At 41.6% G+C, this 25350-nt stretch overlaps 1 protein-coding gene and 1 long non-coding RNA gene across 13 annotated transcripts in view; one reads left to right on the top strand and one right to left on the bottom strand.

Moving 5' to 3' along the window:
• ATP2B2 (ATPase plasma membrane Ca2+ transporting 2) overlaps positions 1–2108 on the bottom strand; it is a 371704-nt gene extending 369596 nt beyond the window's left edge. For 3 of the 12 annotated variants that reach the window (XM_081901178.1, XM_081901176.1, XM_081901188.1), the window contains exon 1: positions 1883–2108. The gene's annotated coding sequence lies outside the window, so the exon portion shown is untranslated. The remainder of the gene's footprint in view (positions 1–1882) is intronic. The other 9 variants (XM_081901175.1, XM_081901186.1, XM_081901183.1 and 6 more) reach the window with 5 other exon arrangements.
• Positions 1–25350, top strand: part of LOC309364312 — a 768778-nt gene that overhangs the window by 642177 nt on the left and 101251 nt on the right. The gene's annotated exons all lie outside the window — the stretch shown is intronic.

Raw genomic sequence — 25350 nt, 5'->3', positions numbered from 1 at the left:
ACCGCCGACCATACGATCGGCAAGTCCTAGGCACTGTGGTTTTACCCACAGCGCCACCCGCGTCCCTGCATTAAGGAGGGGAATTCCTAAATGCAATCCACTCATTTCTCAAAATGAGAATATACATTATATGCATATAATTGGCGGTGGGGGACAACAGTTCCAGTTCTGCAACTACTAATTAAAAAGTACGCTTTTATTACAATTTTTCTATACAAGGCAAGTATTGTTACAGTTCTTTCCAAAGTGCAATATCCATTAAAAAACATTCCTTTATTGACAGAGCAGTATTTTGAACACGGAGTCACAGAGAATAAGATGTGCCATTGGAAAAGGTGAGAAAATGTGTGGATTTCCAATTTTGTTACTGGTTTGTAAATGCAAGACAATACTGTTCCATACAAATTGCTTACAAAACCATTCCCACATCCTCCAAGTAATTCAAATTAATTTTATCCTCACAACAGCCCTGTGAGATAGATGAGAGAAAGAGATAGGTCACTTGAAGAGTTTTCTGGCTGGATAGAGAGATTTGAAATGAGCTCACCCTGGTCCACTGTACCACACTGAAAGGCAGCGCCAGGTTTACTTACTGCAGAAGTGAACTAAGCTGTAATGCAATACACTGTTTTGATGCCTCATAGGCCACTTGCACATTCTTCGTTTATTGCATACAGTTGCACTGAGAAAAAGGGAACAGAACATTATGTTTCCATGACAAAGTTTTACTTTGTTCTTGACCTTGCGAGCAAGAGATAGTCCCAGCCTGCAATAACTGTGCGCTTGCTTCTCTTACTCCCATTAAAGAATGGCAGTCTGTAAAAGTCTTAACGATTCTTTAAAAATATTTCTAAATTGTTTTGCTCTAATGCCTCTTGATCAGCTACTAAGGTTAAGCTCCTGAAATGCCTTTATTTGCCAGGCTCACAAATTGCCTTAAAGTAACAACAATCCATTCAAAAACCGGGCCGGGGAGATGTTGCCATCTGGAAATTCCCTTCCCTAGAAGAACCCTGCCATTATCAACCCAGTTGGTGCTTATAAAATTAAGGGTAGCCTTGAATTAGCTACAGCTCTGCTGGTGTAACCATCCAAAGGCATTTTCTCAAGGGGAATTGCATCCTTGCCCTTCCAGAGTTTCCACAGCGGAATATTGTTCCAGTCGCCCAATGACATGAAAGGTCCCTTACCATTTCTCCTTGTGCAACATGTTCTGAGGCGCTTGGCTTTTTTCCTTTAAACACACACACACACACACACACACACACACACACACACACATTTGTTGCATAAATTTAACCACATCGCCCCACGTCCACCCTTCAGTCCTATTCCTGCTTATTCAGAAGCAAGCCCCACTGGTTTCTGAGGACCCCCAGCCCCAGGTCAGCATCCTGAGGAGGACAGCCTGGGTCTCCCAGAGAGCAGCTTCCCAGCAGAGCTCGGGACGTGCTGGCTGCAGGCTGGGTCCAGAGCGCCCTTTCCAGGCATCTTCGCCTCCCCTCCAGCCTCCCCGGACCAAGTCCAGGGTCCTTCCCCTGTGCCCTTCACTTGGCCGGGCCACCCCGCCAAAGTCGCACTGCGAATCCCGGCCCCGCCGCCTGAAAAGCCCACCTAGCAGCTCAAGGTCACCTTACCACAAAGCCCGGCAGGAGCACCTTTCGGGGGTTGGGGGGGGGGGCGGAAAAAACCTGCGGCAAAAAGAAGGCGCCAGCCCGAAGCACCTGCAACAGGAGGATAGGAGGCTAGAGAAAGAGGTCCCGTTGGAGAACAACACGCAAACATAATGAAAGCACACGCACCATTAAAAGAAAGAAAGAAAAGAGTGCTTCACAGCGTGACGGACAGACAGAGGCAGCGCGGGAAGTTCCCTTCGTCTTACCTGAGGTGGCGACTGAGGAGAGAAAGCGCGCCTCAGAAGTCAAGCCGCCGCCGCTGCTGGCGCTGACTAGCTGAGGCGGGAGGGCGCGCGGATGCTTGCTGCTGCAGCAGCAGCTGTTGCTAAGTCACCTCAGAGAGGATAAAAGGGAGCCGCTCTTTTCCTCACAGGCAGCGGCAGCGCGCGGGGATTCCACCAACCGCGCGCGCGGCGCTTTTGCTGCTGCTCCAAGCTCTCCCCCTGCTGCCGCGCTCGTCTTCCTGCGCTCAGGCATTCCCTCCGCTAGTCTTGGGCTGTGTGGAAAAGCCGGGACGGAGGGAGGGAGGGGAAAGGGAACCCTGCCGCGAAACGAGCGGGCTCGCGCTCTCCTCGGGGGAAACGCCGAGGCAGCCTCCTCCTTCCCTCCTGAGGGGGGAAGAGGCGCAGGTGGTTGGGGAAACAGAAGCAGCAAGCGAGGGCTGGTCGGAGTAGCAACGAGGGTTCCTCTGAGCATGTACAGAGAGAGCGCTATCCCCTCATGTTACGTAGGCAGCACCCGTGACTGGGAGAAGCTTTTAGGCAGTTTTCAGGGTACATATTAGGCCCTAGCATCCCATTGCTCTAAACATGGTGTTTGAAGCAAGACCTAGCAATATTGCATGTCCAGGAGAAATGTCACTACTATTTGGACGCAGTAAGACAGGTCATACATTACGGTAATATTATTCCTAAGATTTATTTAGGAGCAGGCATTTATCTTGATACAGAACCACAAGCATCTATCCATGTAACTCAAGTCAGATAAAAGGGGAAAGCAAAATGAAGCCTCATGATACTCCAGCATGTTGCATGTCACTGGGGGATGCAGTGACCCCAAGTGCCATAACATCAGCCCAAATTAGCTATTTTCTCTATTAACTAGCAATGTGAGAACCGGTCAACTGAGAGTCGGTATGTTGTCGTGGTTACAGGGTCAGTCCAGGACTGGGAAAACTCCAATTCAGATCTGCTATGACGTTCACTGGGTGACCTTGGTCTCTGCCTAACCTACATTACAGAACTCTTGTGTAGATAACATGGAGTGGCACTGGGAGACAAGTATTCCTAGAGCTCAGCATAGGTAAAGGTAAAGGGACCCCTGACCATTAGGTCCAGTCATGGCCGACTCTGGGGTTGCGGCACTCATCTCACTTTACAGGCTGAGGGAGCTGGCGTACAGCTGCTGGGTCATGTGGCCAGCATGACTAAGCCACTTCTGGAAAACCAGAGCAGCGCACAGAAACGCAGTTTACCTTCCTGCCGGAGCAGTACCTATTTATCTACTTCCACTTTAACGTGCTTTCGAACTGCTAGGTTGGCAGGAGCAGGGACCGAGCAACGGGAGCTTACTCTGTCGCGGGGATTCGAACCGCCCACCTTCTGATCAACAAGTCCTAGGCTCTGTGGTTTAACCTACAGTGCCACCCGCGTCCCAGAGCTCAGCATAGTAGTCATTAAAATGTATCATTTTAAAAAAATGTATTTGAGACCAAATTTTGTGACTGCTTGAAGACTCTGGCAGTTAAAAGCAGGAACAAATGTTCCATAAGTTAACAATGGTGAAAGTAGGCAGGAATATATTACTTATTAGTCACAGAAAAATACCATCAGACACTGCTAAATCACACTTGGCAGCTTAACATGTGCCAGATCTTCCCAATACAGTAACAAAGCTCCTAAACTTGCTTTCTGTTGCTTGGGCGCAGCAATAATAAAGAGTAGCTTGTGCAGAGTGTGTTACTGTCAGTGCTGTGTATTTTTCACCAATTAAGGATGGCAACTTCCATGAAGGAGGAAATATTTATAGACAGCTCCAGCACAATTCATCTTAAAAATTAAGCACTAAGAGAGTGGGTTGAATGGGCAGTGCCTGAGATATTTAAAGTATCTATGAATTTGATGCATTCCGTTATGTTAGCTCCATTATGATTATTTTTTTTAGAAAGTAAGAGAAGCAAAGGATTTTTGGTGTTTCACTTTGAATTCCGGTCGTACCATCAGCTTAGGGCTAAAGTACAAGTGATGTTAAATGTATATTTTGCATTGTGTGTATCATTTTTAGAACTGTAAGCAAGGGGGGCACTTGGGATCTGTACCGCAGTGCATGGAGAGGAGGAGTTTAACCCTTTTGCATGACCCACCCACACCACGGTCCCAACAAAAAGCACCACAACCCCCCAAACTTGCTTTTAGCTCCAGGAGGTAAGCCTCTATTCCAGGGCAGCTTCTGGGGGTACCATTTTGATTGGGATCATTGTGTGGTAGGAAAGAGCTACCCCCCCCCCATGCATATCATTTGCTAGCCCTGGTCCTGATCTTCCCTTTGTAAGTGCTCCCTCTAGTTAAAATAATTATACACAGGAACAAATTATGCAAGTAATGTCAAACTACATTATGTGGCTAACAATATGTGTAGCTTGTCCATTAATCCGCTTGCTTTTTGTTAAAACTATCTTCTTCCCAAACAGAGATGTGAAATAAGAACGGTAATAAGCATCTTATGCTGAAAACAATTTTTGTTGCTGTAACTTCACCAATGTCTATTATTATCCTGGCCTGCTTGACCTAGTTACTGCTGCACATTCCATTTGGGGAGCCAGCAAGGAAAGACAGGATTGCTGGATATGAGTGTATGTCATGATTCCATACTGAATAGCCTGTCATTTCCTGGGAAAAGAGATGATCGCCAATATTTTTTGCCTGTCTCCACCCCCAATACTCTCAGTTTAAATGCTAATAAGATATGTCACCTGGTGAAGGCATAATTGCATAGCTCCATGATGTCATTCATGACTGGCACAGATTGAATCTTCTTTGGTGATCACTTGTAGCCAAGTAAGATTGTTTTCCATGAACACGGTCTTAACAGTGAGTCAGTAAGTGACTGTGGAGGCCAATTCTGGATCCACACATCCTTCCACAGTGGGGACATAGGTTTCTGAGTGGGAGATGATCATGGTAACAGTTTACTAAACACGCCTTCCTCTTAGGATGAAAGGGAGAAATGTGCTGACCGAGCGTCTTTGAAGTCCATGACACCTTTGGTAAAGGCTGTTCTCCAATGGGAGCACTCGCAGGCCAGTGTTTCCCAGTTGTTGGTGTTTATACTACATTTTTTAAGATTTGCCTTGAGAGAGTCTTTAACCCTCTTTTGTTGACCGCCAGCATTACGCTTTTAATTTTTAAGTTCAGAATAGAGTACCGGTAGTTGCTTTGGAAGACGATAATCAGGCATCCAAACATGATCAGTCCAACAAAGTTGATGTTGAAGAATCATTGTTTCAACACTGGTGATCTTTGCTTCTTCCAGTACACTGGCATTAGTTCGCCTGTTTTCCCAAGTGATATGCAAAAATTTTCAGAGACACCGTTAATGGAATCTTTCAAGGAGTTGGAGATGGCATTTATAAGTTGTCCATGTTTCACAAGCATACAATAAGGTTGATAGTACAATAGCATTGTAAAGAAGCATTTTGATTTTCCTGAAAATGTCCTGGTCCTCAAGCACTCTGTGCTTCAGAAGGGAGAAAGCTGCACTATCAGAGCTCAGGTGATGCTGGATTTCAGCATCAGTGTTGGCCCTTGTGGAAAGATAACTGCCCAGGTAGGAGAAGCGATTGACACTTTCCAACATTACACCATTGAGTTGGATTTGTGGTGCTGCAGAGGGATTGTTTTGTGCTTGTTGGTGCATCACTTTGGGGGGGGGTGTTTGGATGCTGAGTGATAGGCCAAGCTTTTCGTAAGCTTCTGTGAAGATATTTAGGATGGTTTGGAGGTCATCCTTTGATCACAGATTTAATAGGTCTATCAGGATGGCAGTGTTATATTGTCATGCAGGTGGCACAGTGTGAATGGAAAGAAATACAGGATCTCGATCTCTCGATCTCTCTCTCTCCATTCCCTGCTTCCTTGTCCCAGATTCTACCCAATGGCTGCATAGGAAGACAAGTAGAGACCAGGAGAATGAGCAAGCATGCATCCAGTGCATGTTCATTTGTGAGATCTGCATTTTCAATAGCAAAGAACTGCATCAGCCAGGTTAATACTATTTTTTTTTTACTTTTTATATTACTTTTTATTTATCTCTGTAATAAAATAACACCATTTGGTGGAGGCAGTATACAAATTTGTCACATAAATCCATTAACAAATAATCATAATAATTTGGAAACAAGAAGCTGCTTTATGCCAAGAGAGCCAGTGTGGTGTAGTGGTTAAGAGCGGCAGTCTCGTAATCTGGGGAACCGGGTTCGCGTCTCCACTCCTCCACATGCAGCTGCTGGGTGACCTTGAGCTAGTCACACTTCTCTGAAGCCTCTCAGCCCCACTCACCTCACAGTGTTTGTGGTGCGGAGGAAGGGAAAGGAGAATGTTAGCCACTTTGAGACTCCTGAAGGGGAGTGATAAAGCGGGATATCAAATCCAAACTCTTCTTCTTCATACCACACATGTACCTAGACCAATGTCAAGCAGCTGTGAAAAGGGTGAATTCTGTGTTGGGGGTGATTAAGAAAGGGGTTGAATATAAAACTGCCAATGTCATTATGTCATTATGTAAATATATGGTGAGACTGTACTTGGAATACTGTGTATAGTTCTGGTCATACAGTTCTGGTCTCCTTGCTTCAAAAGCACATTGCAAACCTGGAAAATATTTTTTAAAAGGGTAACCCAAATGATCAAGGGCTGGAGCAATTTCCCTTTTAATTTAGAAAAAAATGTAATAATAGAGATATACAGGTAACTCACATCTTACATGGGGGGTATGTTCCTGGTCATCATGTGTATAGGGAAAATAGTATAAAGCCTGAATGAAACCTACAAAAGCCATTTTAAAACCCTAGGGATGAATGTGGCTCTTAGTCTTCCTTCTTCTCTTCATCACTGGATGAAGCTTCAGGGGATGATAAGAGGACAAGGGTGATTGACCAATAGCCAAAATAAGTGCTTGGGTGTGCTGTGGTTCAGATCCAGAGGAAGGTTGCATGGGCACATCTGGTGCTGCTACTGGTGGCTTTTTTGTGAGAAACATGGCGATTGGCAGCTGCTGCTGTTGTCTCTTGAGCTCATCAAGTATTACCTTGTATGTTCTCTCCAAACTCTTCTGCAAGTCTCTCCAGCCTCCTCTGATCACCATCTCAAACCACCTCCTCCACACTCCAACCTCCTCCAATGTCTCTCCAAACTCCTCTGCAAATCTCTCCCTCTCCAACTACCTCCAAAGTTCTCTGCTTCCTCCTCCGCTCTCTCTTCACACTCCATCAATTCCCCAACCACGCCCAAACACTCCCACAAATACTGCTGGGATTGCTGGCCTAATTCTTTCCCGCTCTCCTGCTCCCCTTTTCCCTTGCACATGGCATTTCCACAGCATTATTATTTTAAAAAGAAATCACTTGTTTTCGGTGACGCTTATATAGCTGCAATTGTGTACTTATAGTAAGTGTAAGGTGCAACTTGCCTGTATAAAAATATGCATGGTGTAGAAAAAGTCTCTCTCATAATACTAGAACTTGGGGTCATTCAGTGAAGATATTAGAAGATTCAGGACAGACAAAATCAAGTATTTCATCACACAGTGCATGGTTAAACTATGAAATTTGCTACCACAAAATGCCGTGATGGCGACCAAATTAGATGGTTTTAGTATGGGTTTAGACTAATGGAGGATAAAGTTTTCAGTAGCTATGTTTCAGTGTCAGAGATAGTATGTAACTGAATATGAATTGCTGGGAAACACAAGTGGGGAGGTTGTTGTTGCACTCATGTCCTGCATGTGAGCTTCCCACAGGTATATGTTTGGTTACTGTGAGAGCAGGATACTGGGCCCAGTAGGATCCAGCAGGGCTTCTCTTAAGTTTTCAATTAGCATGTTTTTACATGAGTAGAATGTGTCCTTTCATTTAAAATGCATCTCTGGGTTATTTGTGGGGCATAGGAATTTGTTCATTTATTTATTTTCAAAATAAAAAAGTCCTTGCTGAAAACGTTTGCTGAGCCCTGGTATAGACTCTCTTCTCTGGTGCTTTTATTATACACCACCTACATCAGAGATCCATGCAGCTCTACTATTTAAGAAAGCATTTCCTCACACCAAATTAATAGAAGTGAAAAGATAATATAAAATAATTAGCCAGTACTAAACACTCTGAAGCCTAGAATATATTGATTCTAAATCCAGTTTCAGATATATTATATTCAAATTTATTCTGGCAAAAGGTTCCTATACTGAACAATTTGGCATTAAAGTTTCCACCCTTCTTTGGTGATGATGCACTGATCAAATTTTGACACACACCCCTACTAATCATCTAGCAAATATAGCATAATTAGTAGCCTCTGTACAGTATCTTTGAGACATATTCATAATTTGACCAGTTAATCAGTCAGGTCCACATTGTTCTTTTCTTACATTAATATTTTATTGTTGGTAGGGGTTGAGGATTGCAGTGGGAAATGAGCAGAAACTCTGTAAACATATGATTTTCACTAACCAAAACAAATCTGACTATTAGATGATTTGCTTGTATCGGGATCCCGAAAAATATTTCATAGAACTCTCTCCTCATTCTGCATCACCTCTGATTCAGCATCAAGGCAAGGAAAAGGCAATACATCTGGAGCCAACTATCACTGCAGCAAGTGTATACAAGCACACCCTGTATGACCCTCACTGCCCTTGAAACAGAATCAGTACAACTTACAACTTACACCTGTAAGGTGGACTTTACCAGCCATCTGGTGTAACCAAAACATCAACACAATCTAAATTGTAACCTAGCTGATGACCTTGCTGGGGCAATGATCCCAGATAGAGAGATAAGAGGGACTAAAAATTACTGATTGATTTCTCTCTAAAATAAATCTGGCACCTCCTTGGCAAGCAGCCTCACGCTGAGACAATTTGTTAAACCTGACATAAAAGTTGATGATCTTGCACCAAAAAGCACTGATTCAGGAGCTGTGCAAGAATATTTAAAAAAAAAGTTACATAGAAATGCCACACTAGGTGGAAAAGTCCAGAACAATCCTTGTTCTGATGATTTGCAACACAGAAAACTGGCACAAAATACCACTGACCCCAAGAGAAAGGCAGTCATATTTATTTCTTTTTAAAGAAATGTACTGGAAACTCATAGCTAGATTTGCTTTCTCCTTTCTCCAGTTTCATGTCCAAAGAAATAAATGAACATTGGGAGAAGGTTTTTATGCTTTCCAGAAGTGATTCACAACTCTGGGGAAGAAGGAAAAAACCCCACTATGCACAATTTATGAATGTGCACAAAGTTCATGGACAAAACCTTTGGCTTCAGGAGTATACAGCAGTAGATTTTCAAGCAACCAAGTAAGCCTGCACTTTCTGCTAAGTGCTCCAGGGTGACTGTTCAAAGTACTAAACAGCATGAATAAATTGTTTCTACTTTATGGAAAAAATACTAAAGTAACTTTTATGAAATAACCAACCAAGGGAACAGGGTAAACTCTACAAAAAATCAGTAAATAGGAAGCAGGTAGAAACATTTCAGCCTGAGAGCTATGTTCTCCAGCAAGAAAACTTTTGGTGGCATCAAATACCAATGGTCAGAGGGGGAAAGGAAATCAAGAGGAGTTATCATGGTTCAAGGACACATTCCAGTCAGGCAGAGTGCAGGAGTAGTGAAAGTGTCCTGGCAGGGGCAAACTTTGGTAATATGAGTGAGTCCAAAATTTGGTGCCCCAAAATGGATCTTCTCAATTATAGATTTTTCTCAATTTTGTGCCACTTCGGCTTTGTACCCTGTGCAGGAAAACCACCCTGGGGAGGGGTGGGGTTTACAGAGAGTCCAAGTGGCCTGATAGAGAGGCCTTGGTCAAAATGTTTTATCAACACAAAGTGTCTGCATCAAATGATAATGATAATAATATGCCACACATCCAATTCGGTTGCCCCAGCCACTGTGGGTGGCTCCCAATAAATTATTAAAAGCACAATAAAACATCAAATGTTAAGAACTTCCCTATACAGAGCTGCCTTCCGATGTCTTCTAAAAGTCATATAGTTGTTTATTTTCTTGATGGGAGGGAGTTCCACAGGGCGAGTGCCACTACCAAGAAGGCCCTCTGCCTGGTTTCCTGTAACGTCAGTTCTCGCAGTGAGGTCAGAACTGGATCTCAGTGTTCTTGAAAGTGTGTACAAAGGTTATAAACTAAGGCTAATTGAATTTTCCTGTATGGTCTAAGCACAGGCATCTTTGAAAACCTGAGAATATGGCCTACACTAACTTTACTAAAGGAAACCAAAGGTGCTACATGGTTAGCATACTTGTAAAATAACATAATTTTGAAATCAACATACCCCCATCCAATTGGTCTGCAAATTAAAATACCCATGCTGTCCCCTTCTTTAAACTACTGTTAACTACCCAGATGCAGACATACTGCTTGAGGTATAATCTGACTTCAGGAAATGGTCCATATGCGACAGAACATGTGATTCAATAGACTGAAGGCACTTAAGGGTTGATCTTAGGAGAATACATATAAATCAACACATTCTAAATGACGGTCACTTCCTTGCTTGGGACAATGTTCTTTCTAGAAGGCACCAATTAAGGAAGCAGCTGTAACCAGGTTTGACAGACATTTATAGGACAAACATCAGAACACGGAAGACAAAATCTTTGCCCCAGTAAATGTTATATGGAAATTACAATTGCAGACATGATTCCCAAACTATTTGCTAAGGCATGGATAGGCAACCTAAGGCCCGGGGGCCATATCCAGCCCAATCGTCTTCTAAATCTGGCCCGTAGGTGGTCCGGGAATCAGTGTGTTTTTATATGAGTAGAATGTGCCCTTTTATTTAAAATGCATCTCTGGGTTATTTGTGGGGCCTGCCTGGTGTTTTTACATGAGTAGAATGTGTGCTTTTATTTAGAATGCATCTCTGGGTTATTTGTGGGGCATAGGAATTTGTTCATTCCCCCCCAAAAAAATATAGTCCCCCCCCCAAGGTTAGAGGGACAGTGGACCGGCCCCCTGCTGAAAAAGTTTGCTGACCCCTGTGCTAAGGGATCTCTGTGTTCTGCAAGAAGAGTTGAAGCTGGCTATGCCCAGTCCTTCTTTCTGTCAATGTAAGACAGCCACAATATCCTAAGGGAGGAAGCAAGACCACACTGGGGTTCCCTGATATAACTCATACTATCACTGTAATCCTCCTTTAATGCTCAGAGAATCCCAGAACCATTCATCTATTGCCCAGAAAGCACAGACTTATTCTTGATCTCTTATTGGTTGGGCAAAGATGAGGGCAGGAAAGCTGATGAAAATATTAACGGGTCTACTTCACGATGGCTAAGAGGATGCCTGCACATTGTCGTAGGAGGAGATTGGGAACTTCTTACATTTTCTGGTGCAGTAGTAAGGTATGCTTCCAATTTCCATCCACACAAAACCAGGGAAATACTGGCCTGCAGCCAGGGTGAATGTAGCATCTTTGTTCCCTTGCCGCTTGGCTAAAGATGACAATGCTTCAGCTTGGTATAACAATAGTTTTTCCACTCTAACTTTTCCAACTATATTGCTTTTCAAATGCAAAGTTGCTGGAGATGCTCATTTTATTTTAAACTCCCTGTTTCCTACAGAACCCCATTACACAAAAGCTCCCAATAAGCATCTCAAGAATGAATCCCTCCTGTCCGAAAAAGATTAGGCAGCAACAGGGCAGAGAGTACATTTCATTTCACAAAAGACTGCAAGTAAAGGAATAACCTTGGCAGAATTGTGCCAGGGGACCAAAAGAGAAGGTTAATAGGCTTCTCTGAAAGAATCTAAATCATACTGAAGCAAAGTTACGCTTCAAATAAACAGCTCTGTTAATGTAATATTAGCACTCGCTTTTTCAACCTCTGACCAGGAGTGCTTTGCTTAAAAAATTATGATCTTGCAACTCATAATCAACATTTAAAAAACAAGAACATTACTATTACTGAAACCCAGATTGGCTTTGGGTGAATAAGATGTTGCTGCAGCTACTACTATGGATGCCAAACTGGTTCAAAACATCAATTTTATTGTGGAAAATGCAGACTAAAGAATTTAGTCACAATTGCCTCCCACCCTCCCTGGAGGCAACTGGAGGCTCTGTTCCCTTCTACTTCAAAGGGGCATGTTTGGGAGGTATTTTAATCATGTTGTGGGGGCATGGCTTCTCAGGCTTTCCAATACTTACTTAACATTTTAAAAAATATATGCAGTAATTGTATTCATACAGTTTAGATCATATCCAGTTTGGTTCCAAGAGAGTTGGAAGTATTGCCTCGACTCAGCTGTCACTAGGGGCCCAGATAGCCCTAGTGACATGGAGCACTAGCTTCAGCTAGTTCAGCAGCTAAGGCCATTCTTAGAGCTTTGGCCACAGTGATCCACACCGTAATTAACTTTACATTTCCATGACTGAAATTCGACTCTGATTCTGAATTTGTAGCTGCTGTGGGCATGGGGATTGACTGCATTGGTATTTAGGGGTATGGCTAGTGGGTGCAATACCAGTCTTCCACTCATACAATCTTTGAAGATGAAATAAGGCAATTTATGGGGATCTGTGAGCTAGATGAAATCAACTATGGAGGAATGACAGGTTCATAGGCACCCATGCCTGGTCTATGGGGCTTTATGAGACTAGAATAAATGTCTATTGCAAAACAAGAATGTTCTGTTGGCAACAAGATATGCATCCCCAATACACAGTAGGAAAACATTTGAAGGATTTTTACCACCCCACCCCCTAGCAGCCAGGAGCAATGAGAGAGAGAAAAACTGAAAACTGGAAATGGTGGGAAAGTGATGAAGGACAAAGTGATAGTTTAGCATTAGGTTCCAATCAAGGATGCTTCTGGCAATCAGGGACTTTGAAAAATGTTCTCCAAGACATTAGAGAGAACTTGAAGGGCAAATGGTCTGCAGGGTTTTAAGGAGCTATTAGTTTAGTCACAGATTAAAATCTTATTTAGTCCTCTTGCTTCTCTTGATCCTTCCTGACTGATGATGGGAGAATCTTTCAGAGACAGAGAATGGAATGGGTACTATGAGAAATAGGGAGTAAATGTCTGAAGCAGTGGCTTTTTTACTTGCTCAGCGGTTTTATAGGTAGCATAGATACATACATAGTGTGGACCTCATGGACTAAGAAAGTCTGTTTTCCTTATGCAGTAGGGCAATAATATGATGGTTAGATAACCTGAGAGCTTATCATTCAGTAATAGTTGCCAAAGGAAAAGGGACTGATTTTTCAAGCACCACAGTTAGGGGCATACACTTACTTCACCAGCAGACCATTAGATTCTACTGAATTTTGTGGCAGTGCATCACCACACACAATGCATGATATTTATTACTAATGGCAGAGAGGTGTCAACATTACCACCATCCTACGCCAGAGAACGGACTCAGCTTGGATGTCTAAATATCATATAAAAGGCCTTAAGCTGAACTTATTTCAAAATCAGTAGCTTAGAACTACTGCTAGTTGTTGTAAACATGACTCCTAATATTTTGGCCCAAATTCTGATTGATTACATCTGCAGGTTTTTCTGTCTCTCCCAACATAACTATCTGCACTGTATGGTTTTATTGGAATTAAATTGATGGCACACAGATTACATTTGTTGGTTTTCCCTATGAAATGTTTCCAGGATTGTTGAAGCAGCAGCCATCTGTCATACGGTTTGGTATGTACTTTCTAAGCTTCAAATCTAATTTTCGATTGGAGGAGGGGAGAAGTTAAAAAGAAAATAATTTTCAGCATTTAATGTGAGTTTTTAAAAACAAATTAGCTTGCATCAAATACTGGGATATGAGACAAGTATTGGGGGAGCCTGTTCAGAGATAGGTAGGTAGATAAATTTTGTAAGATGGAAACAAACAGGGGAACTGAACCTACTTGTACATTTTGTTATGTAAGACAAGAAAGGGAAGGAACAGACTCCAGCTGTGTAGCTCTTTGCCAGATACCGTATTGGGAAAAACGGTTTATTTATTGCACAGGACACCATTGTACCTATAAGGTAGAGCAGCTTCATTTTGCAAACAGAACAAAGCAACACAAATACAAATGTACTGTGAACTTTCAAAGACTGCATGTTCATATTATTTTAATGAGCTGCACCAGCATGGATTAACATAGAGTTTCTGATTAAAGTTACTCCATAATTATTGCAAAGTTCTGCAGTAATAAGGGTGTTGAAGTACATGTACTTTGTGCAGATTAATATTCTTTTTAATTATAACTGCAGTGGAATGTGAATTAGGAAAAAAAATCAAATTATACTCTGGCTGACAGCTCAAACTTACCGATTCCTCAGTATAGAGGGCATGATGTATGTGAAAATGTTGCCCTGTTTTCTCTTTAAACTTTTTGCTAATGAGATCTTCAAAACAGTGTGAAGGTGAATTCTTCACTCATATAATGAAGACAAAGCAAACTAAAGACGGAAGCATATTGTACAAAGCACTTTTGTTGACCTTACAAAAATATCATAGGACAAGTATGGTCTGAAGGAACCACTCTTCAAATCCGGCACCATAAAACTTTATGAAACAAGGTTCTTATTATCCATCAAAAGAAGAATGGTGGCAAATATGATGTGTGTTTTTTCACTCTGTAACAGTTTGGTTTAAAAGTACAGGTAACAAGCCTTCATTAGACCAAAGAAAGCAACACAAGACTTACACAGACTTGCAGTCTGACATACCTCACTGCTGAATGAGAGAATTAAATGGGTAACCCAGTGTGTGCAGTCCTGAGCTTCTTGGGAAAATAGTACAGAGGTATTACAATGAAAACAGAAAAAATTCCTTCCAGTAGCACCTTAAAGACCAACTAAGTTAGTTCTTGGTATGAGCTTTCGTGTGCATGCACACTTCTTCAGATATCTGAAGAAGTGTGCATGCACACGAAAGCTCATACCAAGAACTAACTTAGTTGGTCTTTAAGGTGCTACTGGAAGGAATTTTTTTTGTTTTGACTATGGCAGACCAACACGGCTACCTATCTGTAAATGAAAACAGGCTAGATTAAAAAACCTTGGCTGTATTCTGCAATTTTGAAGAGACTATGAGCCCTTACTTTCTTTCTCCTAGCTGTCTTGTGCAAAAGTCTTGCAATCCCATGGAGGCCATTGGTCCATTCCACATTTGGGGGCCCCAATTTTCACACCCCAGAATTGAGTGCTATGCTCCACTTTTTCTCTCTTCATGTCCCAAAGCAAAGGTACTTAATAATTCAGAGAATCACAGCTTATAAAGACACTTGCCCTGAAAGGTTTTCTCCATCCTCAGTATTACGGGCAGGACCATGGACTAAAGAGCAGAAGGGGGCAGTTTAACTACACACAGTTTAAATTTTGGAAGCTGCATGAACAATTAATGGGGAGAGCCTACAGAATGGACAGAAGAACACTTTCACTTTTACACTGAAATGGTGCTGTTAGCACTTGTGGGGACCAAACTAACAACCCAAACATCCCTATGATACATAATTGTTTACTAAAAGAAATTGATGACTCATAATTGCCTCATCTCTACATCTAAGTTATTTAAGCTTTCAATCCAGTACACGCTTGCCTCAGTCAGACTTATTTTAGCAGGTAAAAAGAGGATTCTGCTGTTAATTCTCAACACCTTACGTATATCTATATGTATTTATATATTTTATAGTCCCCTTTTCCTCCTAAAGAAACCCAGGGTGGCAATACACCTAGACAGTTATAACCTTATGTGTTATTAATCAAGACCCTAAACCATCATTCACAGTGGACAGGCTTTCTAGGAAAGACAAGAAAAAAAGACAAAAGGTCCTTGACAATTAGAATTCAGTAACTGCTATTAGAGCGAAAATATAAAGCTGGGTTGAAGGACACTGCAATCCAATTAATCAAAGCTCAGACTTCCTAAAGTGGTTGCTGTGAGCCAAACTTCCCAACAGGTTTCTCACACTACATGAAGATCCAAGACCAACTGAGAGAAACGTGTAAGAGAAAATATATTGCCTCTGCTCCATCTGTACAATGCCTTTCCTCATCACACCTAGAATTATGCCAATGCACTGAAGAGTGATTGGCCATGGCATGCAGCCATTATTATGGATGAGTTGGAGCATCAGGTAACAGACAAGTAATATGCTGATGAAAAGAAGCCAAATCATGTGAAATCACTCTGCCAGTGTGTTAAAAAAAAATACCGCCACCACCAACTAATAAATACAAGTTGCCTCAGTTCTATCTAATGCTCCCAGAGTCATGCAACTCATTTTTCTTTTTTTAAAAGGAGTTTGTAAATGTAAACATTCTAATCTTATAATTTTAGTTAAGAGGAGAATTTCTTCTGCCCACGTAGGCAAATGCAGAAGTACATTTTGGAGAAATTGTATTATGAATGTTACAGAACGAAACACTGTTCTGTTAAGAAGAGCCTTGCTATATCTGCCCAAAAACTTGTCTAGGCCAGCTTCCTAACTCTCAGGTGCCTATGGGCACAGGCAGAGGAAGAGGAGTGCGGGGGGAGCGCACCGCCCCTGGCAGCGCGATCCCAGAAGGGTGCCATTGCAGCTGCCCCCCCTGCCCGTGCTGGGTGCCACGCCCCTTTGGACGGCACACCACGCCCCCAAGACGCGCACCAGCCCCACCCCGCCTGCTCTCTACCCCCCCCCGGTGCCAGAGCATGAAGCTCTGCCACTGCCTATGGGAAGCCTCAAACTTGGACATTATATTGGCAAGACATTAGGCTTCTGTTGATCTGTTCACTGCTATATTATGAATCAGCACAGACTCCAATCCCCATCTGCATTATACATTTAAAGTATTTTTAAGCAGTCATGCAGTGGCATAGTGTTGGGGGTGCAGGGGGGGCCGGCCGCACTGGGCGCAACATATGGGGGTTAGGGTTAGGGGGCGCAAATCCACGGGTTAGGGGGTCAAATTACTTGCCTTGCCCCGGGTGCTGACAACCCACGCTACAGTCATGGCTTCCCACAGATAATCCTGGGGACTCTCTGTTAGGAGACCCATATTCCCCTCAAAGATTTACAAGTCTTAAGAGTTTCCCTAGGAAGAGGGCTTGACCATTAAACCACTCTGAAGATTGTAGGTCTCTGAAGGAAATAGGGGCTCCTAACAACTCTCAGCATCTTTAACAAATTACACTTCTTTAGGGGAAGATTTTTTATTTATTTCATAAAATTTATCCACCACTTGATTGTAAAAAAAACACAGCCTCAAAGCAGTTTGCAAAAAAAAATGTGAAACAAAAACAATATCAGCAAGGAGGATTTACAACAACAATTTAAAATTTGCAAAAAGTTAAAATAACAAAAAACTATGCCAACTTTCTAAAAATCTGGCTTGCCTAAACAAAAGTGTACTTAGCATGTGCCAAGAAGAGTACAATGAAGGCATATATCTGATATCAATAGGCTAGGGCTGTTTTAAGTGGTATCCTCCTGCTTTAAATCTATAGGCGCAGTTGTGGCCGCTGCCAGCAAGGGAAGACTTGCCTTCATCATGAGCTGAGCAATTTCTATCTTCTCAGTCTCACTCCCTTGTCTCAGAAGAGTTGCTACCTAGTGGTCAGGCAGGACCAAGAACAAGGACAGGAAATGCGTAACCTAGGTGCTGTATGGACAGCATTATATCTGTTCCTGATGCTAACACTTGGATGTGATTGTACTGTGCAAATCTCTTGTAAGCCTCTTTGGGGTATAAAGTGGGATATAAGTATTTCAAATAATTGAACAAATTGACAAATTATTGAAGATCCCAGTACACCAGCCATTGGTGGCCCCACAAGTAGATATGCACTCCATATCATATCAAACTCTAAAGTCTAGTGTGTTGCTCTCTCTAGCTGGGTCAGGGTGAATTCTTATGAATATGAGGGCTTGATCCAGGCTCTGCCTTCTGAGGACTTAACAGCCCTTTCTGTCTACAGAATGCTGCTAGCTGCCCCTTAAAGAGAGCGGAACAGTGGCCTGCAGGGAAATTTTTCATTGGGAAACAGGGCTGTATGTAGAGTTGAGGACCCCAAGGGTCATCTAGTCCAACTGCCTGCAAGGCAGGAATCTCCACTCAAGCATCCCTGGCAGATGCCAAAAAACCTTCAATGAAGGAGAGTCCACAGCCTCCCTGGACAGTCAATTTGCCAATTCCTAATAGCTTGCAAAAAGAAGAAAAGTTTGGCTTGGTTTGTTTTCTGAAAAAGACAATGTTGGGTGGAAGGGTGGATCCCCGTCCCCCAAAATAAAATTAAAAACATTTTTAACATCCCCCCTTTCTTCATCACCTCTATCTCTATGATTCTGTTGTTATTGGTTGTTGCATGAAGCTGCTGATCCTTCAGGTTCTGGCAGATTGGAGTTGGGGGTTTCTTTTACTAAAACACCATGCTTTCAACACACACACACACACACACACACACACACACACATTGGCTGAAGGAGAGGAAGGAGGAACTGAAATATTAAGGTTGCAGGGATCTTGGCTTCCACCCCCACCCCAGGGTCACTCCAGGCTTTCCGCCTGCACTTCCTTAAAAAATGGGGCTGCAGTTCTGCTTTAAGCTGCTGTTTCCTGCTCATGCATGTGTGTTGCTCTGCAGGCTTGTGCAGTTTTGCAGCCTTTATGGGGAGAGGCGGGGGGGGGCGGGTGTGCATGCACACACATACACAGAGCCTGGAGACACTGGCTAAGCAAATACATGGAAAGGTCCTGCTGGGAACATTAAAGGAACTAGCATAGTTCCGCTAGTCCATGGATCGCACATGACTGATGGAGAAGGCAACTTCTTCCAATTCCCCACTCCCTCAGCAGTCTATAGAGCCACCTCCCATGCTGTTCAAGAGGGTCCTCCACTCTGCTGGTGGGAACATCCATTCAGGATATGCTCTGACCAGTGGGAGCCCAAGTCTGGATCCAACTCAGTGTGCTGAGGAAGGAGGTGCTAGTAAGAAAAACGAGCAGCAAGCTTGTGACTTCTTTGGTGCACGATAGAATCAGATCCTTAAGAAACCCTGAAGACTTATTAATAGCTGTGTCAGAACACTTGATAAGATAAAGGATGTGGTACTGGTGTATTTCAACAAGAAAATGCAAATGAGAAGTGGCAGGTAATCTTTAATCTCACTGTTACATGGCTATACAAAAATATAAGAGTAGAAATCATTTATAAACAAGAGCCTCAGCTCTCAGAAAACAAATCACCATCCTATACCCAAATCACCCCCTTGTTTTTATCTGATCTTTTCTCAATATGACCCACAGAAATTTCACACATTATATCCAGGCTATCAAAACTTGCAAAAATTAGGATTCTGTTTGCTGTTCAGATGTGTTCATGGCTACTATATCAGCTTATTTTTTGTTCTTTTTTGTTTTTCATTTTTCCTCATCCCATTCGCACTTGATGCTTTGTGTGACGTCTTGTCTGATGAAAAGTTCTAGAGAGCTCAAAAGCTTGTCACACTTTTGAAACATTTTGGCTGTTCCCAATAAAGGTATTATTCAACAGTGGATTTTTGAGTTTTTTTATCATTCTTTTTTATTGATTATTTCCAAAAAGCATACAAAGTAACACACAAATACAAAAAAAGAGAAAAAAAATACACAGAAAAGAAAAATTAAAAATAATAAACAACAATTATCATTTCCATATCATCCATATAACATAGTCATCTTTTGCGGGCCTTCCTTCAGCCTGTCCGTAAATCATTTGAAGCAATAAATAAGGTTACACGTTTCATTACTTATATTGTCATTATGCCGATTCCTAATTCCTGTTTGCTTTGTACAATAACTCTTAGTCTTTCACAGTGCGTCTCTAAATCCCTTTAGCGTTATTTGTCCTTCACTAATACATTCCAGATAATCTACATACTTTTCCCAATCTTTGGTGAACACTTGGCGTCTTATGTATCTTACTTTTCCTGTTAATCTATCCAACTCTGTGTAATCCGACAACTTAGATCTCCACTCCTCCACCGTTGGAGTTTCCCGTAGTTTCCACCTCTGAGCTAATACTACCCTTGCTGCCGTAACCGCATAGTATACCAATCTGCGGTCTTCCTTTTTTATTTCTTGTCCTAATATCCCTAGAAGGAAGATTTCTGGTTTCTTTATGAACGTGTACTTTAATATCTTCAATTCAGTGTGTACTTTCTCCCAAAAGATTGTTGAGTTTTTTTCTTATGGAAAAGAATAAAACTGTGATGGAGGGGAAGAGAGCTGGTAGCTGCAAATAATTTGAACGTTCTGATTAATAGAAGAGATGTACTACTTGGCTGCACTGGAAACAGGGTTAGGTATTTAAGCTGTAAATTCACAAGTTAATGTTTTAAAATGTCAGCTTAAGCAGTAATACAAGCTACTACTTGGCCTCAGAACTAAGCTTATTATTCTAGCCACTCTATCATTGATGTCACAAACACTCATAGAAACTCCCAAAGAAATTGGAAAGCTACCAATCTGGGCAGGAACCAAGTAAAACATCACTAAATCACTGTCCAACTATAATGCATAACCTTCATTGTAATTTATGTGACTGCAGCCTTCTCATCATGGTAACATGGTAAACCAAGGGTGCAATGCGCAGTTGACAATATCAAGAGACAGGGACTTTTCAGTGCCTGCACCAACACTGTGAAACACCTCATCCTGTTGTCTTTTGCTAGCTGGTGAATACATATTTAATTTGGAAGGCTGGTGTTTTTTCAAAACATGATCCTGAACCCGCAGCTCCTAACTTTGTTTATATTTTAGTGTATTTTTCTTGAATGAATTATTCTATATGATATTGTAGTCTTGCTTTGTTGTAAGTTACCCTGCGTAGTGCATAAGACACTGCATAGGCAGGATAGAAATGCCTATATAAAAATAAATACATTTTTTGCAGTACAATAACAGCTTCTCAAGCTGGACAGACTGCCAAAATGGAATAGACACAAGCAATTTACGCAGGAGGAGCAGGTGGAACAAATAAGGAAGAGTATTAGTAAATATGCTGCAGTATCTCTCCGAGCCTTCATCCACAAGCAAGAAAGAAGGAAAATCTTGATTCAGTTGTGTTAAACTTGAGGAAGTCTTCCTAACAAATCTTTGTTTTTAATTTGCCCTACTCTAGTTTTGGTTTTGTCTTGCCTAAGCCCAATGCATTAGAAACTTGTGCAAAGGAATCGTGAGTACAAATCACATTAACAAAATACAAGCATGAGCATTTGATCAAGAAGACTTTCAACCATACTGAGTGCTTGGAATGAACTAGTCCATTTCAATGAAGTGCACTGAACTAGTTAAAGAAATCTTACACCTGTAAGCAGTTCCCATAATTGCTGGGTGAACTGAAACTGAATTAAGTCCATTTGACAGTTGAAACTCCCCCCAAAAAATCTAGCTCATATTTACATTCATTCCCTCCCCACTTGACACCCCCCCCCCCAGTTAGAGGACCTAGACTCTTAGCTTTCATTTTAAAAAGTAAGTGAATCATACATCTGCAAAGAAAGTCACAAAGCAAAATGTGGAGGCAACATTCTAAGGCTTAATAGGGAGATACAGATATAGATGCTGCTTTTGCTTTGAATGTATGGTGTGCACAAAGCCTAAGTTGCTGATGGTCCTCATACTATATATGAAGTGCTAAGAGAGGTGGCACTGCGGTCCAGCATACTCTATATTGGTTGGGAACGGGGTTGGGAACCAGGAGCATCATATGGGAGGAGTTTGTTAAGAGGAGCAGTTGAAGAGATGCAAGTGCCTGTCACGGCAATGGCCATTTGATCCTCGGCATTATGCAATTGGTGAAAGAAAAACTAGCACTGAACAATGGAAAGATTTCTTCCCATGATAATTACCTTCTGCGGCGCTGGTCATCAACAGCAACCCGAGAGGAGGAGAAGTACTGACACTGTAACATTAGCTAGTTTTGTGAGATCACTTCATACGGCGGAAAAGAAAATGGAAGCAGCAACCTTTGCGTGAGCAGTGCTTCCATCAACTGGAATTTTAAAGCAGAGTGGATCGAGGACTGTCACCCTGTGTCAATCAGAAAACAGACATTGCTCTGGTGGTTTTTCACAGCGACCTAAACAATAAGCATTTTACCACCATAAAGCAACTCCAAGTGCTAGTGCCACTTCACTTGTGCTAGATTGCTTTCCTCTTCTGCCATATTGGCTTCTATGCCAGACAAGTAGACCTGTGCAGGTGATCTTCTTTGCTGGTATTAATGATATGTGTTCCAAAGACCTTTTAAATGCATTTTCTTTGCTTCCCTCCCCAAAAGCTAGAATGTTTAATCACACCTTAAAGGATAACTAATTTTATAATGGCATAAGTGTTGGGGAGTATATACAGACAGCGAGGTGAGAACAGAGGCAGATTTAGGGGAGCACAATCGGTTGGGTCTCACTGGGCACACTGCAGAGGCACAGTAACTGTGATATAGAATGGTAGGCAAGAGGCAAGGTGGGAGCCGAATTTTGGTGTTGCACAGAGTGCCACTGAAATTTGAGACCCCAAGATCTGCCACTGAGTGAGAAGGAAATTAAATGCATACAGTATTATTTGGCAGTTGCATAACAAACATTTCAGCTTTACCAATAGTTGCTTAATACAAGTTGCAGCCAGGTCCTCCTTCTCTGAAAGTGATTTCTCATTGTGTTTGATATGCAAGTTGTGGGTCTTGCAAATGATTGAAAATTATTAGCCTAAAAATGTGTACTCTATAGATACTTTTATGCAGGTGTTTGGTGGTCCTGTCCCATCAAATAGAATAAGTTATGAGTATACGGTCTCCCGGAGCTTACTTTGTATAAGATTTTTATCGCTGTAATTTAAACCAATGAGAAAATTGAGAAGAAAGTGAAAAACTAGGGCAAGTTCTACAGAATTCCCTGATCTCCACAACAGAGGCTTAATAGAAATAAGTATCCAGATATTATTTTATTTGATCATTAATTACACCTTCAAGGAATTTCAATTCTTATCTTCTGCAGACACCCATGACCCCTAATTAGGATCCTGGGCAGAGGAAGATTGAGATTAATTGCAACCATAGCACACTAAAATGAGATTCCCCCCCCCTGCACTAGTTACATAAACACTGTAATTATATTGGTTATGCAAACATTTTTAATGGAGGAGAAACCTAAGATAACTGGAGGCGCACCCTCTTCAGTCACAGCACAGCTGAAGAATAAAATTAGCACTAAAGATAGATCACTATGTTAAAGTTGTTTCTTTATTTATTCGTTTTATTTTATTTTCCATTTTTCAGAAAGTGATGATTTTTTAAGAAAAAGGTTAGGGAGTTTTAAAAAAGTTAGACCATTTTTACATCAAAGCATACAACTCGTCAAATGCCTTTTTGTCAATGTTAAGCATTAACCTATATAATTAATGACATAAATTAATGACACAAAATGAAAAGTATGTGGGTTTTCTTTCTGCTCTGCCATTGTGAAAAGTCTATGTGTGTGTATTTCGCTCTCTCGCTCTCTCTCACACACCCCACTACCTCTTATACCAAGTAACTCTTACAAAGAAACTCAAGTGTCACTAAACATAGAACAGCGGCAAACAAAACTCAGCATAGTTGAGTTTCTTTGTAACTCGTATTAATAGGTAACTTAGAGGCTGGGTGTTACACTAGTAAACATCTTGTTTGCTTTGCTCATCTGAGTGTTCTCTTTCACAAATACTCAGCCTGGGCGCAGGGTGAAGAGGACTGGAATCAGAAGGTCTGACTCCTATTTGTCCACTTTGAAGATAATTTTACACGGATTTCCTACTGATTCACTCCTCAGTTTCTCTATATAAGTAAATACATACAAAAAAGTGGTTTATTCACACACAATAATCTAGCTTTCCTATTGATCATTAGAGATTTCTGGGGAGACATTTCTTGAAAGAAAGGAAACAGACAGGGACCAGCTCAATTTATGTTATAAATGGAGAAGAAATTCACTTCAATTCACATTTAATGGAGAATCTATCAAACTTTCACTTCCCAAAACAATATGAGAATTCAAACACAACCTTCCTTTGAAAGTCACATTTATCTGAATTTTGCAATCTTCAAGCAAAAAATGTTCACAAATGAGGAGTGGCAGATGAAATTGTTGGACTACGCAGAGTTGGATAAGATGACAGGGAGAATACGAAATCAGCAGGACCAGAAATTCTTGAAAGATTGGAGTCAATATATGAGTTATCTGAAAGACAACTATAACCAACTGACTATGCTTATAGGACTACAAGAAGTTTTGTAAGGAGAACTATATGAAATATTGCAGAAAAGATTTATCCGAATGTATTTTAAGTTATGGATTATTAAAAGTAATAGGATAACAAATGTAAGATTAAGAGATGAGGTTTGAAAATCATTAGACGTGGTTGATGGAAGTCTCAGGCTAAAATAGCCAAAATATTGTATAAGATGAGATGAGATATGTTCCGTTTGGAAATATATGTAAAAACTAATAAAAATGTATATTTTAAAAAAATGTTCACAAACGTGCATATATTTAGGGAAGGTGCCCATAAAAATTAATATACTAGTGAACATAGCATACAAAAATGCATTGTTTTAGGGGAAGTTTTAGTGGAACACCCAATACGTCAGTGTTCTTCTTTTACTTGGATGGTTTGGGATGTGTCACTTTTATATTATCGCAGGGGCTTGAAGCGAGATGAGCGCTGCACCAGGATTTTTAGTTAATAGTGTTTTAAATCTTTTGATGAATTTTGATGTTGGTATTGTTTGCTTTTTTAAGATTGTGAGTCACTTTCAAACAAAATACTTTGTAGTAAATCACAAAAATATAAGAACAATAACTTGTGACAACTGCTTGCAAAAATGTGTACATCAGTTAAAACTGTATACAAAAATGTGCTTGAAGAGAAATTTGTACTAAAATGTGTAAAGGTCCTTCCGAGCTGCCCAAACCATTTGCCTGAATCTAAGAAGAACGAGGGAGGCGAAGGTGCATGTATTTGACCTGCACCAGAACCAGAGGAGGCAGCGTGCCGTAGTTTTTTTGCACCTCTGTAAACACGGTTGTTGTGAAACTGGCATCTGTTCAGTGCTGCCCCAAGTCTCTCTGTGACTTACTGTAACAACTTCATGGTGAACTACAACTGTCAGACCACTTAGCCCAAGATCAAAACTAACTTTAAAATCTGGATGCCTACAGAGGAGGATGGAGTGGGCACACCATGTGGACCTCTTCTTTCATTGAGCCCATGCCCCACCAGTCTCTCCCCTGCCCCCTGTAACAACCTCACCATCCGCGGGCCATGCTCCCACTTCTTTCCTCTTGCTGCATAATTCACAGAGGTCCAATAGCCAAAGCTATTTCATTCCTCCCTGCCCTCTCTCAGTGCCTAATGCTCTTCCATCAGGAGCAAAGGGCTTGTTCAGCATAG

Source organism: Podarcis melisellensis, assembly GCF_964234715.1.
Source record: "Podarcis melisellensis genome assembly, chromosome: 2".
Taxonomy (NCBI): domain Eukaryota; kingdom Metazoa; phylum Chordata; class Lepidosauria; order Squamata; family Lacertidae; genus Podarcis; species Podarcis melisellensis.
This window is presented reverse-complemented; position numbering and strand designations above follow the sequence as displayed.